Consider the following 11,068-nt stretch of genomic DNA (forward strand, 5'->3'; position numbering starts at 1 on the left):
GCCTGTTCTGAAACTCACTTTGTAGATCAGGCTGTCATTGAAGTCACAGAGATCTGCTTGCCTCTGTCTCCCAAGTACTGAGATTAAAGGTGTGCACCACTAATGCCTGGTATCCAGACAACTCTTGACTATTTTTATAATTATTTATGAAATCTATTGCTCCCTAAAATACATTTAGAGATTAACCTGACAGTATTATCAAATTAAATTTTTCACTATAGATTAAGCAACATTAGACAAGGTCAAAGAACTTAGATTTGCTGCCTTTGCTACATATGTCACATTTAGCCAATAGATTTGTTTTATTTCTAGTGTTTATATGTCTTGAGATGGCCATAGTTGAAAAGGGAATATTTAGTATTCTTTACTTACTTTCCGAAGGTTTGGAAACATACCTATTTCATCTCTCTTTTGAAACATAACATCAGCATTATATATACTGACCTTCATTCTCTACCATGTTACTATCAAGACTAGATAAATGTGTATTTAATTGAAAATATTTAACTTCTCAAGTTGTTTAAATTTTGTATCTATTGAATGGATATTGGGAAGATTAAATGAGATTATTTCTTAGAAAAGAGAATAATGTTCAATCATAAAATTAGTGTGAACAAAAACACTCAGATCAAAACTTTTTATATAAGCATTACTAGCATGTTATAAAATAAGATGAATTCATATTCATGTACAGAACAGTTATTCCTCAGTATTTTGCTATTAAAACACTATAGACATTTTATAAGACTTAATATATTTATTATCATAGCAAAAATAACAGAAAACATTATCAATGTGTTAATTTTAAAGTTTTACATTTTGTATATGAAGAATTACTATGAAATTTAAATGTGGTCATAACTGTTTTGAAACATTTGAGAAAGTAAATTTGATAATTTCATTATTTTAATGACATACATATAGACATTTCAACAGTAATTATGTAGCACTTATTTAACTACTGTTTTGGTTACTTTTTTATTGATGTGATAAAACATCAAGACAAAAAGGAACTTGGAAAACAGAGCATATTTCATCATTCAACTCTCAGATCCCCACCCATCACTTAGAACTCCTAGAACAGGAAGTCAAGGTGAGAACCTGGAGTAGGAACTGTAGCAAAAGCAATGGAAGAATGCTGCTTACTGACTTGCTCCCTATGGCTGGCTCAGACAGCTTTCTTATACAACCCAGGACCATCTGCCCAGTGTTGGCACTGCCCACAATTGGCTGGGCCCTCCTGTATCAGTCATTACTCAAGAAAATGCTCAATAGACTAGCTAGCCTATAGGCCAATCTGATCGAGGTATTTTCTCAGTTAGATCCATCTTCTCAGACATGTCAAGGTTTGCATAAAGTTGACAAAAACCAACCAGCAAAACTACCTCAATTCTGTATTCAAGCTAGATCACCATTGTATCACTACTTCCTTATATGTAAATCAGTAAAAGGTGTCTCTTTGAAATGAAAATGTCTGCATTACAACCAGTTTACAGTCACTGAGATTTTGAAGATTTGAGTTTTTGCATTATATATGGGGCCTTAAAAACACTGGACTTTCTTTGCTTCATGTGTAATGAATTGCAATGAAGAAGGTATGTTTTTCCTTGCAGACAAATTCTTTTGAAAATATTAAATTGGTTTTAACATTTTCACTCTCATGCTATTCAGCTTTCTTCATTTATGGTCTAGTACTAATTTCCAGTTTTAATGTTAATATAATAATTAACTATTAGTGGTACATAATTTTAGTTTAAATATTTACTTTTTCAAGTTGCCGAAGTTTGTTACCTATGACATGGGTACTAGCAAGATTACATAATAATTAGATTATATTTATATTTTACTAATAACCCATAAAAGAACAATAATGCTTTCCATATGTTATTTCCTAGTAATCACCTATATATGCACACTCTTAAACATTTACCAGAGACATGACACAATATACAGATTTCTCATTGTCTGAAACCTTTAATTGGGTCATGCTTTACTAGAGGCAATGTTTAATGGATCTGACAAGATGAAAAAATAGATATGATATTATGAAATAAAAAGTGATATAAAGTATAATATGCAAACCAATTCCTTTAAGTTGAATTAAGCATTCTTGTAAAGAAGCTAATAACTCAAGACTCATAAAATGACTTGGAGAATTTTAAGTGTCTCCTAATATTTTCCTGGTCTTTATTGAAGCTAAAAATAGTGTATATGTTTGACTGACAAAATAAGATAAAGAAGACCAAATTATCTCTGAAAATGAGCCAGAGACATGACAACAAATTGGATAAGTTGCTTGAAATACTTAAAAGATTAAAAAAAAAACTACATATGCATAGCTCCAGGTCACCATGACTACAACTTGCCATTTTATACAATGAGAAAGCTTACATACTTATGTTTGGCAGTAAATAGGATTGGAGCCAATACTTTAACTCCAACTTTGAGAGTTGTTAGGAAGACAAAGATATTTGTAAAGAAAGAAGAAACTGAAATCCTAGCAGTAATGTATATTATAAACAAAAGCTGAGGTACAGAATTTACGTGATCAGAAATTTCTTAACCATAGCAGATCACACTCAATGGCTGAAATATCGTGTTCATTAGAAGTACTCAAAAATTGTTCCCAGAAGGCATTGATGAATGAATGATACACATTCCAAGCTTTATCTCTGAGATATTGCCTGAAAACTGTGGCACATTCACAGCAACATTATACCACCATCATCCCTGATCTGTACTACTACAAAAATGATAAGTGGAGCTCTTTAACACCATGGCTTGCCTTGCTCTTTGCTCTCACTAGCTTTCATTGAGCAGCTTTTAAAAAGTTCAATCATGACATGCTATTTTTCCGTTTAAGTCTTCAGTGATTTCCTTCTCAATGAGCACTAAATTTAAAGCCATGGTTAAAAAGTGCTTACATGAGTCTGCATCTTGAAATATTACTCAAGTTATACTATGTCCCTTTCCTTGTAGATTGTTATACTCAAAAGACTTCCTTGTTCTGTATAAATATGGAAAGCAAAGGCTCACATCAGTTATTAAACACTGGCTGGGAGCTTAATGTTTTCAGCAGGCATTCAAATGACTGACACTTTTCCTTTATAATGTTTTCTCTTTCTTTTTTAAAATTTATTTTAAAATCATTTCCTTCATTTTGCTGGAGATTATAGTGTCTCCCTTCCCTTTTCTCTGTCCAAACCCTCCCATATAGCCCTCTGGTTCATTTTCAAACACATGGACTCATTTTTCTTTAGTTGTTGTTACATGTGTGTACGTGTGTGTGTATGTGTGTGTGTGTGTGTGTGTGTTGTGCCTGTAGTTGTGCCTGTATTAATAAGGGATCACTAGAGTCACAAAACTTATGGAATGAAATATATATATATATATATATATATATATATATATATATATATATATATATATATGAAGTTTGTTGGAATAACTTACAGGCTGCAGTCCACCTAACTAATCCAACAATGACTAGCTGTGAATGGAAAGTCCAAGAATCTAGAAGTTGCTCAGTCCTACAAGGCTAGGTGTCTCAGGTGGTCTTTTGTGTATGCTGGAATCTCGAAGAAGTAGGCTCCAGTGTCAAGAAAGAATGGATGTGCTGGCAAGGTGAGGCCAAACAGGCAAAGAGCAAAACCTTCCTTGTTCCATGTCCTTATATAAGCCTCCAGTACAAGGTATAGCCCAGATTAAAGGTGTGACTTCCTGCTACAAGGTGTGGATTAAAGGCATGTGTCTTCCACCCTCAATATCCAGATCAGAGGTGGGTTGTCTTCAGGCTTCAAGATCCAAACTGCAGCTGTGCTCTTCATTTCTGGATTGTAGTTCATTCCAGATGTAGTCAAGTTGACAATCAAGAGTAGCTATCACAAGGCCTCATGGATTTAGCCCTTTTTATGTTAGAATGTATATTGTTGTTCTTGTTCAGCTCACATTTGGGCACCTGTGTTAGTGAGATTTTATGGGTGTAGCTTCTGACATCCCTAGGAGACAAACTCTCACAGCAAGTACCCTGATCCTCTTATAATTTTTCCACTCTCTCTTCATCAATGATCCCTGAGCAGGAGGTACATTAGATATATTGCAGATGTATCCTTTGAGACTGTTCTTCACAAATCTGAATTCTGATTGGTTGTGACTTTCTGTAATGATCCCGTTCTGTCTCGGGGGAAAGAGAGTAATCAGAGTGCATTACATACATATATGAAATTGTCAAAACCAAATTAAATTAGGAACAAAAAGCAAGATAATGATCCGCAGTTTCAAATGCATTGTTTTTGTACAAATGTGCATGGAAATGTGCACATACACACACACACACACACACACACACACACACACACACACACACACACACACACGTACACAAACACATGACTATAAATATGGATATGGGCTATGAAATTAAAAAATAAGAATATGAGAAGGGAAAATAGAGGTAGAGAGGTCATAAGAACCAATGTGACATGGATGCACAATGGAGGGTACAAGAGGTAGAAGAGTACAAGTGAAAACAAAGGGATAGGAAAGGAAGATGGGAATAGAATTAACAAAATAAATTTATGTTAAAAAGCCAATTAAAAGTCTTGTAATACTATGTCCATTTCATATAATGATAATAGTAGGTTATTCGCTAGTGCCCAGACTCTGTTTATCCATGGTCCTTGGCCTGTTAATGGTACCAGATATAGGTTTCATCTTGTGTAGTGGAATTTAAATCTAATCAGAAAAAAATGGTTGATTACTCTCAGATTGATGCACCAGTAAGCATGTCTTTCCAGGTCTGTGCTTATTGTAGCTCATAGAGTCCTTATCTGGGTATAATTGATGGTTACTTTTCTTGTCTGGTATGGTATATAGTACCTTCCAGCACCATGAAAGCTAGTCAGTAAGGATAGAGATTCCAGGTCTGTTCCTGCTTCATTTCTCCACGTTATAATATTGAAGTATGTGGCAGCTTGGGCCACAGGTCTTACCATCAGTTTCTGGAGAGTAACAAAGAGCAATGGCAATAGCATCTATTGTGCTGGAAGTCTATGGGACTAGAATTGCTAGCAATTTACAAAGAAGTAATGGACCTTAGGGAGTAATGATTATAATCACAAATCAATGAGTCTCTGAACTTTTATTTGAAAAGTTTCTATTTCCAGTAAGTTAACACAGAGTCTTATAAGTAGCCATGGTGCAGGGAATAAGAGACTGCAGAATTCTCAGCCTTAAACAGAACATATATATGTGTGTGTATGTGTATACATACATATAGATATGTGTGTATGATATATATATAGATATAGATATAGATATAGATATCATCATCACCATCATATCATCATCATGAATGTACCTGTGAACAACTTCTTAACAAATGGCACGTCAATAGCAAGATTTTACCATTGAATTTCCACTCAAACTTTAAAAAAATCACAATAAAATTTAAAATTAATGCTTCAGTCTTTATGTGATAATAACTCAAGCAATCTACTGCTAAGTATGCTATCACATGGTGGTAATAATAGCACTTAGGAGGAGGTAAAAGCAGTAGAACAGGGGAGTTCAAAGTCTTCCTAGCTTATTGAGTGAGTCTGAGAACAGCTTGGGTTACACAATGCAACAATAAAAACAACAAAATTCATTAAATCTTGTTTGATATGTACCAGTCAACACTTTCTATAGCATAACAGATTTTTATGAGTAGTGGTACATAATTTAAACACTTAAAATATTGAGGTCAGCATTACTACTGAGTTCACAACCTTCAATTCACTGTGCTCTTTCCTACTCTCTTCTAAATTATGGTATCTCTAAGAAAAAAATCTGCTTTTAAATTCCATAGCATTGTGCCATGGTTATGACCATTCAATAATTAATACAAATGTGAACTATAATAAGCCTTTTAAACATATAACTAATGAAAAACTGTAGTCTGTATTGTCTTCTGAGGAATGTGGGTTTTTTTTAATATTTAGTATTCAGTATTGGTTGGTTTCATTGGAAAGTAAATGTGTTATTCTCTGTGACTAAAAAGTAAACATCTTAATTTAATGTCACTACCCTGAAAAATTTATACTATATTTTCTCCTTACCATCTGTGAATGTCAATTGTAGCTGTAAACTTAACACCATCTTGAATTACCTAAGAAGAAAGTATCAATAAAGAACTGTGGTAGTTTAAAAGAAAATGGCCCTGCCTAGAGAGTGGCCTTGTTGAAGTAGGTGTGGCCTTAATGAAGGAAGTGTATCACTGTTGGGGTGGGTTTTGAGGTCTCCTAGGCTCAAGCTATGTGAGTGTTACAGTTTACTTCCTGTTGCCTGCTTCAAGATACAGCTCTCTCAGCTCCCCCTTCAGCACCATGTCTGCCTACATGCTACCATGTACCACCAGGAGGGTAATGGACTAAACCTCTGAAACTGTAAGCTACACCAGTTTAATATTTTTCTTTTATAAGAGTTGCTGCAGTCATAGTTTTTCTTCACAGCAATAAAACCTCTAAGACAGGGACTGTCTAGATCCTCTTGTCCTGTGGGCATGTCTATGGTATATTGTCATGACTACTTTATTTATTTTGGGAAGATTCAGCCCACTGTGGTTGGCAAGATTCCCTGGGTTTAAGTTCTGCACTGTATAAGAGTACAGAATGTGAGCTAAGCACTAACCGTGTATGGATCTTTTTTTCCCTCTTTGTTCTTGACTGTTGATGTGATTAGGTGCTTCATATTCCTTCTTTGACTTGCCCAAAACAATGGACTGTAACTTGACATCATAAACCAAATAAACACTTTCACCCTTATGGGAACATTTGTCAGGATATATTATGACAGAGCCAGAAATGAAGCTAAAACACATCTCCGAAGTTAACATGATAGTTAATTATTTCACATAGATCTATTTAGATATGTATGTATGTACTTTTCTTTCAGCCATTGCTATCAAGTTATTTTCTATATTCTCAACAAAAAAATTCAAGGAGTATATATTTTCTCACTGAAAAGATGTGTGTGTGTGTGTGTGTGTGTGTGTGTGTGTGTGTGTGTGTGTGTGTGTGTATAAATACGTGTATCTGCTCCCATGTTTTTATATCCAGGCCTGAAAATATGGCAGTAACAAACAGCTATCCATTAAGTGTATAAGTTGATTTATTTTTATCATACCAACCTTATAGAGAGATTTGTTTCTCCCTTTATACCTTAAATATTGTCCACTAGAACAATTTTTGAAGACATAATCATCAATATTTACTTTATATTATTTGGAAACATAATCTTTACATATATCATCAGTAAAGATTCAATAATAGCAGTGGCTCTAATCAAGTTCCATTATATAAACACAGAAGTCTGGTTACAGAGGCTCATTGAAAGAATTTTATATAGCAGAATAAAATAGGAATTGAAGTAAGTGAAGGCAAGGATCAATAAGAAACACTGACGGCCACCAGAATTTAAAAGAGGCCAGAAATGACTTTCCATACAGGTTTTGAAAGGAGCACAGCCTTATCAAAATTTCCAGAGATATTCAGGGATAAATACAACTGAGGTTTTTTAAAATAAATTATTTATTTTATTTACATGTATGAGTGTTTTGCCTGAAAGAATGTGGTACACTCTTTGAGCATAATCCTAATGGATGTCAAAATAATGTGTTCAATTCCTGGAACTGTAGTTCCAGATGACTGTGAGCTGCCATGTAGGAGTTGGGAGCCGAGCCTGAGTACTCTTCCAAAAGCAGTAAGTTCTGTTAATCACTAAGACATCTTCTAGCCTCTAAAATTGTATGGTATGCCCTTTTAAAATACATTTTGAGACAAGTTCTCACTATGTAGCCCTGACTTGCTACATAGCCAGGATGGTGTCAAACTCAGAAAGATTCACTTGAATCTGCCTCCCAGGTACTAGGATTAAAGACATGCTCTACCACATACAGATAAATGCCAGTTATTATATGGCAATGACATTTTAGCATTTTAGTAACTATCCCAATAGTTAATATCCTCTAGGTAAATTAAAAATATGTCTTTACTGAAGAGAATACCCTGCTGATTGTTATTTTCTGAGTTGTACACATTGATACTGAAAGCAAGCATGTATTAATTTAAATGCATGTTTTATGGTTCCATTCTCTATATGTTTATATTTCAATGTTTCTTATTATATTTTGGACTTATTTTGATGCATTTTCAAGCACAACGTTTATTAAGTTTGTGAATTTAAAATACAATCACTAATAGTGATAGTTTGAATTCTTGGAACAGCTATGGAGGTAGAGACATAGAGTGGGATTCTTGATGTGTTTGAATATGAGATGTGAAAGACAAAGTGTGAATTGAACAGTGCAATTTTCTTTTAGTTTTAGAAACGGGAATATCAGTGTCATTATACAGTAATAGAGAAGGCAAGTGAAAGATGATTTTGTAGAGACAGCTAGGAAAGAAAAAGAAAATTACTTGGACATATCATGTTGGGAATATGTATTTAGTGTTTGTAGGGAGACCATGAGGAAGTCAATGGCTTTAGCAAGCAAGATGTCAAAAGGGACAGCAGTTAGTCATTATCAACAGTTCTCAAATAAATATTTCTTTCTTCCCCAAACTAACCTACTGTGGATATTATAGACACCAAAATGACATATATCTATTCTTGACATTGTTGCACTTTAATTTCTGTGTGATTATTTGATCAATGTGCTCCAACCTTTCTGAATGACTATAAGTTCCATTAGGATAGAAATGTTAATTTTATAATTGTATTCCTACCACCTAATGCCATTATCCAGATCATAGTATGTTACATAAATAACTATCCTCATAGTATGTATTAACTTAAACAAAATGTACAGCCTGGAATATGGTGTTAGCCATTATCCTCAAAATTGATCGTCTAAATAATTTGTCTCTTCATAGTAACTTAGATCATTGTAAGGCACAAATTTTGAGGCTTGACTATCTTATGAGTCACAACTAGAACAAGATGAGCATGAGACAGTGATGAAAGCAAATAGTATCTGAAATCAAAATTCAATCTAGGTTTGAAGTCTTGATAACTAAGTTAGTGATTTGAATGTGGCTGAAATGTGACATTTGTTGGCTTATTGGCTTAGATGTTTCATGATTGTGGGGCGTTTACCCACCACCCCCACAGTTCCCCAGAGTTTTCTTGAGTGCGAGCAGCAGGAAATATTAGATAGAAGGATTTATTGCCGAGAATATCGTGGAGATAAACAGATAGAAAATAAAGGATAGCCTCGAGAGGGCCTGGAACCTTTTCCAATGGGCCCCGACTGTCTCTGCCCCAGGGTTTTTATAGAGATGCCAAGGGGTGGAGCAAAAGACCTCCTCCCCCAGCCCAGCCAAGTGCAGACCATCTCAGACACCTGCACTCAGGCCTATGGTCCTAATCATCCTCTATGTGGACCTGCTGGGTAAAGCCACGAGGACGGGCTCCCACAGGTCCCCCTTTCTTAATATATAAAAAAAAATAACTATTAATGGCTTACAGCAATCTCCATATCTGTTACACCTCCCAATATGGGAGTAGAGGATGAAAAAGATGGCGTTTCTCTTTTGAATTAGGTCCAAGGTGACTACAGCAGTCTTAGCTGCCTCAAGCCCTTTCTAAACCAAAAACTCTTAAGGCGACTACAAACTTAAAGAATCCCTTAGCTTCATCATTACCATTAACAGGTTAACATCAATATTGCTATACATAGTCACAATTCTCTCAGTCTTACAACTCAAAGCAAACTCTTAACAGAACCATTTGAATTAGCATATATGGTGCTATATATAGTTAACAATTTTCTCTGTCTTACAACTTTAACTCAATCATTTGAATTTTCTTGCTAACAGAACATAGGAAAAACTTCGATGTATTCACAAACAAATATTTCCTTAACTCCACAAAACCAGGGTGCATCAATATCAATAGGGTAAACATAGTTTCTGCAAACATAATTCAACCTCATAACTCCTCCTTTTCTTTATAATTTTTTAAACAATATCTCAAACCTAGTTAGAAGAACCCAAACTCATACAATTCCTACAAACCCATATTGAAAAACAATATTCTCAATCTAACCATTAACACACTTTGAAAACTCTTAGCAAAACATCCAAAAGCAGTTTCTTAATAAAACGTTTTACACTTTAATAGTATAAAGTGGTCTCTTAATATACCCCATTTGCATTTCTTACTAACAAAACATGACATTAATCCACTCAATTTTTGAAATTAGACTAATTATAATTTAAGCAAAATCTCAAGCCTAGTTAGAAAACCCAAACTTTTCAATTTAAACAGTCCATTTGTAACACAAAACCAGTTCTGTATGTAATTCCACTTTTACATAAACAGTTCCACAAAACAATTCATGAATCACCAGTTAATAAAGCATATATACATACACAAAACTGCATCTTGATTCTAGGTAGAAATAAATTTCTTCATTTAAACAGTTCCATTTTTAACCCAATTCCAGCAAATAGTTCCTAGGTCATTACTATGAATAAACTCAAAATTGTCCCATTGCAATGAAATCTCTTGTTTATTTCATTTTCTTAAGTCTTAAAATTCAAATGATAAATTCTGGTAATAGCCTTCCAAATATGAGAAATCCATAAACAAAATCTTTTTGTAATTTTATCTCATTTTAAGTTCAAAAAGTTCAAACAAGAAATAAATTCTGGTATCAGGCTTTCACTTCCAAATATGAAGAGATGTTTTTCAACCAAAACTTTTTGCAGTTAACAATTTTTGTTCAAACAAGCGTCTCTGCAACTTTTGTTCTCACAGACTGACCTTTTTAGGTATAGTATTCCAAACCGCACCATTTTTGATGTTAGCTCAGGTTTTTCTGTGTTGTGTCGATTTTCCACGGATCTCAGCTGCGGATGCCTTGTTGTGCTGGTTCTGGCATCTGCCATTCTTAGCTTCTTAGCGGATTCTGGAGCTTTTGAAACCATTCAGACTGCCTGCTTTGCAGTTTTCTGGGACACTACCTTCTGTGTGTCTCAGGTTCTTTCACCATATACATTAAGAATAGATTCACATTTAACATTTA

The sequence above is a fragment of the Peromyscus californicus genome, unplaced genomic scaffold (genome assembly GCF_007827085.1).
Source record: "Peromyscus californicus insignis strain IS unplaced genomic scaffold, ASM782708v3 Scaffold_10__1_contigs__length_136768540, whole genome shotgun sequence".
NCBI classification, from domain to species: Eukaryota; Metazoa; Chordata; class Mammalia; order Rodentia; family Cricetidae; genus Peromyscus; species Peromyscus californicus.